Here is a 7,177-nt window from a genome sequence, read left to right as displayed (position 1 = left end):
GGAAGTCAAACACACGCCAAAAACTAATAACTCAAAAGAAGCAGGATGCTTTCAATAAACTGATTTACCAACACACCTATGACATATGGAAAGTTAATATGTCCAATGCCTTACTTAGACATATCTTTGAATATAGTGGGCACTGCTTTAGATTTTCAGGTTTGGAGCAAGTTATCGACAAAGACATGAGGGGTGGGCCAAAAGACATATGGTTAGAGTATAGGGAGTTGATTTGGCAACTCCGTGTCAATGCTACCAGTCCTCCAGGCCTCAATGAGACTTTGTCTATTAGTAGTTACTTAAAACTTAAATCTGAATTTCACATGTGAACAAAGGTTTTATACATTGTAAGCAGTATTATGTATTTTAAGTACTAAAATAACTATTATGAACTTCAAGTACTATAATAGCATTTACATTTTAATAATAATTTAAGTATTGCATATGCACTTTATGAAAAAGCCCAAATTGTAAAAGCTTTGCACACTTGATTTTAGGCACTGTTTTTTATGAACGAACTGTGTTTCCATCAATGAATTGTGTTTCTTTACGAATTCATTGTGTTACTTAATGGGGGGTGTGGTTTTAAAATCATGTGACTATACCAAGAGGATATTTAAGTGTGTTACAATGTATTTCAAGTGTTTCTGATGAAGTCTGAGGCTTAAGGCCGATGAAAGCGCTCAAAATCAATAAAGTTTGCTGTGGAACTTTGTTTGGATCCTGCTTCTTTTGAGTTATTCATTTTATGGAAGAATGTAACTAAATCATTTAATAATAGGGTACCCAGAACAGCCATGTGTAATCAAATGAGAAGGTCTGTGGAGGAGAGTGTAGACTATGCTATTAACAGGAGAAGGGAATAAGACAGAATACAGTTGTGGGGTGGGTGAAGCTGGTATTGCCCAGCACAAACTAAAGGCACTTATTGAGTAAGGTGACAGCTGTGAAGATACGAGCATTGAAAGCCAGCTGTGGGCTGCTAGGAGGAGTAGACCGTAATCAAGGGATTGTTTGTGGCTGTTTGTGTAACTACATACAAAGTATGAGCAGTGAAAGGCAGCTGTGGGCTGCTAGGAGGAGTAGATAGTAATCGAGGGATTGTTTGTGGCTGTTTGTGTAACTACATACAAAGTATGAGCAGTGAAAGGCAGCTGTGGGCTGCTAGGAGGAGTAGATAGTAATCGAGGGATTGTTTGTGGCTGTTTGTGTAACTACATACAAAGTATGAGCAGTGAAAGGCAGCTGTGGCCTGCTAGGAGGAGTCGATAGTAATCAAGGGATTGTTTGTGGCTGTTTGTGTAACTACATACAAAGTATGAGCAGTGAAAGGCAGCTGTGGCCTGCTAGGAGGAGTAGATAGTAATCAAGGGATTGCTTGTGGCTGTTTGTATAACTACATACAAAAGTATGAGCAGTGAAAGGCAGCTGTGGGCTGCTAGGAGGAGTCGATAGTAATCAAGGGATTGTTTGTGGCTGTTTGTATAACTACATACAAAGTATGAGCAGTGAAAGGCAGCTGTGGGCTGCTAGGTGGAGTCGATAGTAATCAAGGGATTGTTTGTGGCTGTTTGTGTAACTACATACAAAGTATGAGCAGTGAAAGGCAGCTGTGGGCTGCTAGGAGGAGTCGATAGTAATCAAGGGATTGTTTGTGGCTGTTTGTGTAACTACATACAAAGTATGAGCAGTGAAAGCCAGCTGTGGGCTGCTAGGAGGAGTCGATAGTAATCAAGGGATTGTTTGTGGCTGTTTGTGTAACTACGTACAAAGTATGAGCAGTGAAAGGCAGCTGTGGGCTGCTAGGAGGAGTCGATAGTAATCAAGGGATTGTTTGTGGCTGTTTGTTTAACTACATACAAAGTATGAGCAGTGAAAGGCAGCTGCGGGCTGCTAGGTGGAGTAGATAGTAATCAAGGGATTGTTTGTGGCTGTTTGTTTAACTACATACAAAGTATGAGCAGTGAAAGGCAGCTGTGGGCTGCTAGGTGGAGTCGATAGTAATCGAGGGATTGTTTGTGGCTGTTTGTGTAACTACATACAAAGTATCAGCAGTGAAAGGCAGCTGTGGGCTGCTAGGAGGAGTCGATAGTAATCAAGGGATTGTTTGTGGCTGTTTGTGTAACTACATACAAAGTATGAGCAGTGAAAGGCAGCTGTGGGCTGCTAGGAGGAGTCGATAGTAATCAAGGGATTGTTTGTGGCTGTTTGTGTAACTACATACAAAGTATGAGCAGTGAAAGGCAGCTGTGGGCTGCTAGGAGGAGCAGATAGTAATCAAGGGATTGTTTGTGGCTGTTTGTGTAACTACATACAAAGTATGAGCAGTGAAAGGCAGCTGTGGGCTGCTAGGAGGAGTCGATAGTAATCAAGGGATTGTTTGTGGCTGTTTGTGTAACTACATACAAAGTATGAGCAGTGAAAGGCAGCTGTGGGCTGCTAGGAGGAGTCAATAGTAATCAAGGGATTGTTTGTGGCTGTTTGTATAACTACATACAAAGTATGAGCAGTGAAAGGCAGCTGTGGGCTGCTAGGAGGAGTCGATAGTAATCAAGGGATTGTTTGTGGCTGTTTGTATAACTACATACAAAGTATGAGCAGTGAAAGACAGCTGTGGGCTGCTAGGAGTAGATAGTAATACAGGGATTGTTTGTGGCTGTTTGTATAACTACATACAAAGTATGAGCAGTGAAAGCCAGCTGTGGGCTGCTAGGAGGAGTAGATAGTAATCAAGGGATTGTTTGTGGCTGTTTGTGTAACTACATACAAAGTATGAGCAGTGAAAGGCAGCTGTGGGCTGCTAGGAGGAGTCGATAGTAATCAAGGGATTGTTTGTGGCTGTTTGTGTAACTACATACAAAGTATGAGCAGTGAAAGGCAGCTGTGGGCTGCTAGGAGGGGTAGATAGTAACCAAGGGATTGTTTGTGGCTGTTTGTGTAACTACATACAAAGTATGAGCAGTGAAAGGCAGCTGTGGGCTGCTAGGAGGGGTAGATAGTAATCAAGGGATTGTTTGTGGCTGTTTGTGTAACTACATACAAAGTATGAGCAGTGAAAGGCAGCTGTGGGCTGCTAGGAGGAGTAGATATTAATCAAGGGATTGTTTGTGGCTGTTTGTGTAACTACATACAAAGTATGAGCAGTGAAAGGCAGCTGTGGCCTGCTAGGAGGAGTCGATAGTAATCAAGGGATTGTTTGTGGCCGTTTGTGTAACTACATACAAAGTATGAGCAGTGAAAGGCAGCTGTGGGCTGCTAGGAGGAGTCGATAGTAATCAGGGGATTGTTTGTGGCTGTTTGTGTAACTACATACAAAGTATGAGCAGTGAAAGGCAGCTGTGGGCTGCTAGGTGGAGTCGATAGTAATCAGGGGATTGTTTGTGGCTGTTTGTGTAACTACATACAAAGTATGAGCAGTGAAAGGTAGCTGTGGGCTGCTAGGATGAGTCGATAGTAATCAAGGGATTGTTTGTGGCTGTTTGTATAACTACATACAAAGTATGAGCAGTGAAAGGTAGCTGTGGGCTGCTAGGAGGAGTCGATAGTAATCAAGGGATTGTTTGTGGCTGTTTGTGTAACTACATACAAAGTATGAGCAGTGAAAGGTAGCTGTGGGCTGCTAGGATGAGTCGATAGTAATCAAGGGATTGTTTGTGGCTGTTTGTGTAACTACATACAAAGTATGAGCAGTGAAAGGCAGCTGTGGGCTGCTAGGAGGAGTCGATAGTAATCAAGGGATTGTTTGTGGCTGTTTGTGTAACTACATACAAAGTATGAGCAGTGAAAGGCAGCTGTGGGCTGCTAGGAGGAGTCGATAGTAATCAAGGGATTGTTTGTGGCTGTTTGTGTAACTACATACAAAGTATGAGCAGAGAAAGGCAGCTGTGGGCTGCTAGGAGGAGTCGATAGTAATCAAGGGATTGTTTGTGGCTGTTTGTATAACTACATACAAAGTATGAGCAGTGAAAGGTAGCTGTGGGCTGCTAGGATGAGTCGATAGTAATCAAGGGATAGTTTGTGGCTGTTTGTGTAACTACATACAAAGTACGAGCAGTGAAAGGCAGCTGTGGACTGCTAGGTGGAGTAGATAGTAATCAAGGGATTGTTTGTGGCTGTTTGTGTAACTACATACAAAGTATGAGCAGTGAAAGCCAGCTGTGGGCTGCTAGGAGGAGTCGATAGTAATCGAGGGATTGTTTGTGGCTGTTTGTGTAACTACATACAAAGTATGAGCAGTGAAAGGCAGCTGTGGGCTGCTAGGAGGAGTAGATAGTAACCAAGGGATTGTTTGTGGCTGTTTGTATAACTACATACAAAGTATGAGCACTGAAAGGCAGCTGTGGGCTGCTAGGTGGAGTCGATAGTAATCAAGGGATTGTTTGTGGCTGTTTGTGTAACTACATACAAAGTATGAGCAGTGAAAGCCAGCTGTGGGCTGCTAGGAGGAGTCGATAGTAACCAGGGGATTGTTTGTGGCTGTTTGTGTAACTACATACAAAGTACGAGCAGTGAAAGGCAGCTGTGGGCTGCTAGGAGGAGTAGATAGTGATCAAGGGATTGTTTGTGGCTGTTTGTGTAACTACATACAAAGTATGAGCAGTGAAAGGCAGCTGTGGGCTGCTAGGTGGAGTAGATAGTAATCAAGGGATTGTTTGTGGCTGTTTGTATAACTACATATAAAGTATGAGCAGTGAAAGGTAGCTGTGGGCTGCTAGGAGGAGTAGATAGTAATCAAGGGATTGTTTGTGGCTGTTTGTGTAACTACATACAAAGTATGAGCAGTGAAAGCCAGCTGTGGGCTGCTAGGAGGAGTCGATAGTAATCAAGGGATTGTTTGTGGCTGTTTGTGTAACTACATACAAAGTATGAGCAGTGAAAGGCAGCTGTGGGCTGCTAGGAGGAGTAGATAGTAATCAAGGGATTGTTTGTGGCTGTTTGTGTAACTACATACAAAGTATGAGCAGTGAAAGGCAGCTGTGGCCTGCTAGGAGGAGTCAATAGTAATCAAGGGATTGTTTGTGGCTGTTTGTGTAACTACGTACAAAGTATGAGCAGTGAAAGGCACCTGTGGGCTGCTAGGAGGATTCGATAGTAATCAAGGGATTGTTTGTGGCTGTTTGTATAACTACATACAAAGTATGAGCACTGAAAGGCAGCTGTGGCCTGCTAGGAGGAGTCGATAGTAACCAAGGGATTGTTTGTGGCTGTTTGTGTAACTACGTACAAAGTATGAGCAGTGAAAGGCAGCTGTGGGCTGCTAGGAGGAGTAGATAGTAATCAAGGGATTGTTTGTGGCTGTTTGTATAACTACATACAAAGTATGAGCAGTGAAAGCCAGCTGTGGGCTGCTAGGAGGAGTAGATAGTAATCAAGGGATTGTTTGTGGCTGTTTGTATAACTACATACAAAGTATGAGCAGTGAAAGGCAGCTGTGGGCTGCTAGGAGGAGTCGATAGTAATCAAGGGATTGTTTGTGGCTGTTTGTGTAACTACATACAAAGTATGAGCAGTGAAAGGCAGCTGTGGGCTGCTAGGAGGAGTAGACAGTAATCAAGGGATTGCTTGCAGCTATTTATGTAACTACATACAACTACAAGCAGCTGAGGGCACAGATAGCAGCTAACCAAAAAATGCCCAGTAACAGGTGGAGATAAGAACACAGGTAATCAGTGAAGTTACCTGTGTCGATGAAATGCATGCTACAACCTACCTGTGAACAGCACACTGCCGTGCAAACATGGGCAGTTTTATAATAACACCAAAAACTGCTGAAAACCTCAAAGAAACACAATGTCCAATAGCAAATTGCACTCCCTTAAAGGTTCCAAAGCAGTCAGCGGCACAGAAATGGCCTGGTTCTCGCAGTCAGCGGCACAGAAATGGCCCGGTTCTCGCAGTCAGCGGCACAGAAATGGCCCGGTTCTCGCAGTCAGCGGCACAGAAATGGCCCGGTTCTCGCAGTCAGTGGCACAGAAATGGCCCGGTTCTCACAGTCAGCGGCACAGAAATGGCCCGGTTCTCGCCGTTAGCGGCACAGAAATGGCCCGGTTCTCCCAGTCATCGGCACAGAAATGGCCTGGTTCTCCCAGTCATCGGCACAGAAATGGCCTGGTTCTCCCAGTCAGCGGCACAGAAATGGCCCAGTTTTCGCAGTCAGCAGTACAGAAATGGCCCGGTTCTCACAGTCAGCAGCACAGAAACGGCCCGGTTCTCACAGTCAGCAGCACAGAAACTGTCCTGGTTCTAGCAGTCAGCGATACAGAAATGGCCTGGTTCTCATAGTCAGTGGTACAGAAATGGCCTGGTTCTCACAGTCAGCGGTACAGAAATAGCCCGGTTCTCGCAGTCAGCAGCACAAAAATGGCTTGGTTCTCTGTTCTGCTACAAGATTAAGCCAACAAACAGTTTTCTTCACAGATTTTTCTCCACAGATAGCTATACAGTTTTTTGTGCTTTTAAGCAATCTTAGTATGTTCTGTAAAGTAGAAAAAGAGAAACCACTTATGTCAGATCTTGTAGAGCTTGGTATCGGCAGCATATCTTAGTATGTGCTGTAAAGTAGGAAATGAGAAACCACTTAGCCAGATCTTGTAGAGCTTTGTATCAGAAGCTTACAACTCAGTGTGTAGAAGCTTGTATAAAACGCTTGGGCAACCATCTGAAATGTCAGAACCCAAAAAGCAAGTCATAGAACACAGAGACTGAATACCCAAAAAACAGACTTACAGATACCAAGTCTGAGATGGCCACTTCTCGGAGTGTTCCCTCTTCTCTTAGGCATGATGGTGATCTTGGAATTGATATATAAAAGCTGAGGAAGATGGGGTGGCTTCCACCACATCAGGGGTGAAGGGAGGGCTTGCCCCCTGCAAAAAAAGAAGTTACAAGGAGAAGAGCAAGCTTCGAGACTTGCTCTTCATTTTGGCCTTTTTTTCCCTTGTTGGGACTCAGAATTTTGAGTGCCAGCATTTCAATAGGGAGCCCTTTCTTGTCCTGTATGCAGTTTATTTCTAGTGTGTTTATAACACCCTCATATAGCAGTCTGACTTGTACTGTTGCTATATGTTTGTAAGCTTGTCTTATTCACATTTAGTTTTTGTAGATGAGTCATTACCTCACAATCCTAGAATTCCATTTTGTTTGTTAAGTGAATATATTTTTGACCTAATTTATGGCC

General features: G+C 43.6%; 1 protein-coding gene across 1 annotated transcript in view; it reads left to right on the top strand.

Annotated features, from left to right (window-relative positions):
• LOC122797894 (zinc finger protein 1 homolog) overlaps positions 1-7,177 on the top strand; it is a 192,116-nt gene that overhangs the window by 106,389 nt on the left and 78,550 nt on the right. The gene's annotated exons all lie outside the window — the stretch shown is intronic.

Source organism: Protopterus annectens, chromosome 3.part1 (assembly GCF_019279795.1).
Source record: "Protopterus annectens isolate FY-2018-M chromosome 3.part1, PAN1.0, whole genome shotgun sequence".
NCBI classification, from domain to species: domain Eukaryota; kingdom Metazoa; phylum Chordata; order Ceratodontiformes; family Protopteridae; genus Protopterus; species Protopterus annectens.
Note: the sequence above shows the minus strand (reverse complement) of the source record. Positions and strands in the feature narration are given on the sequence as shown.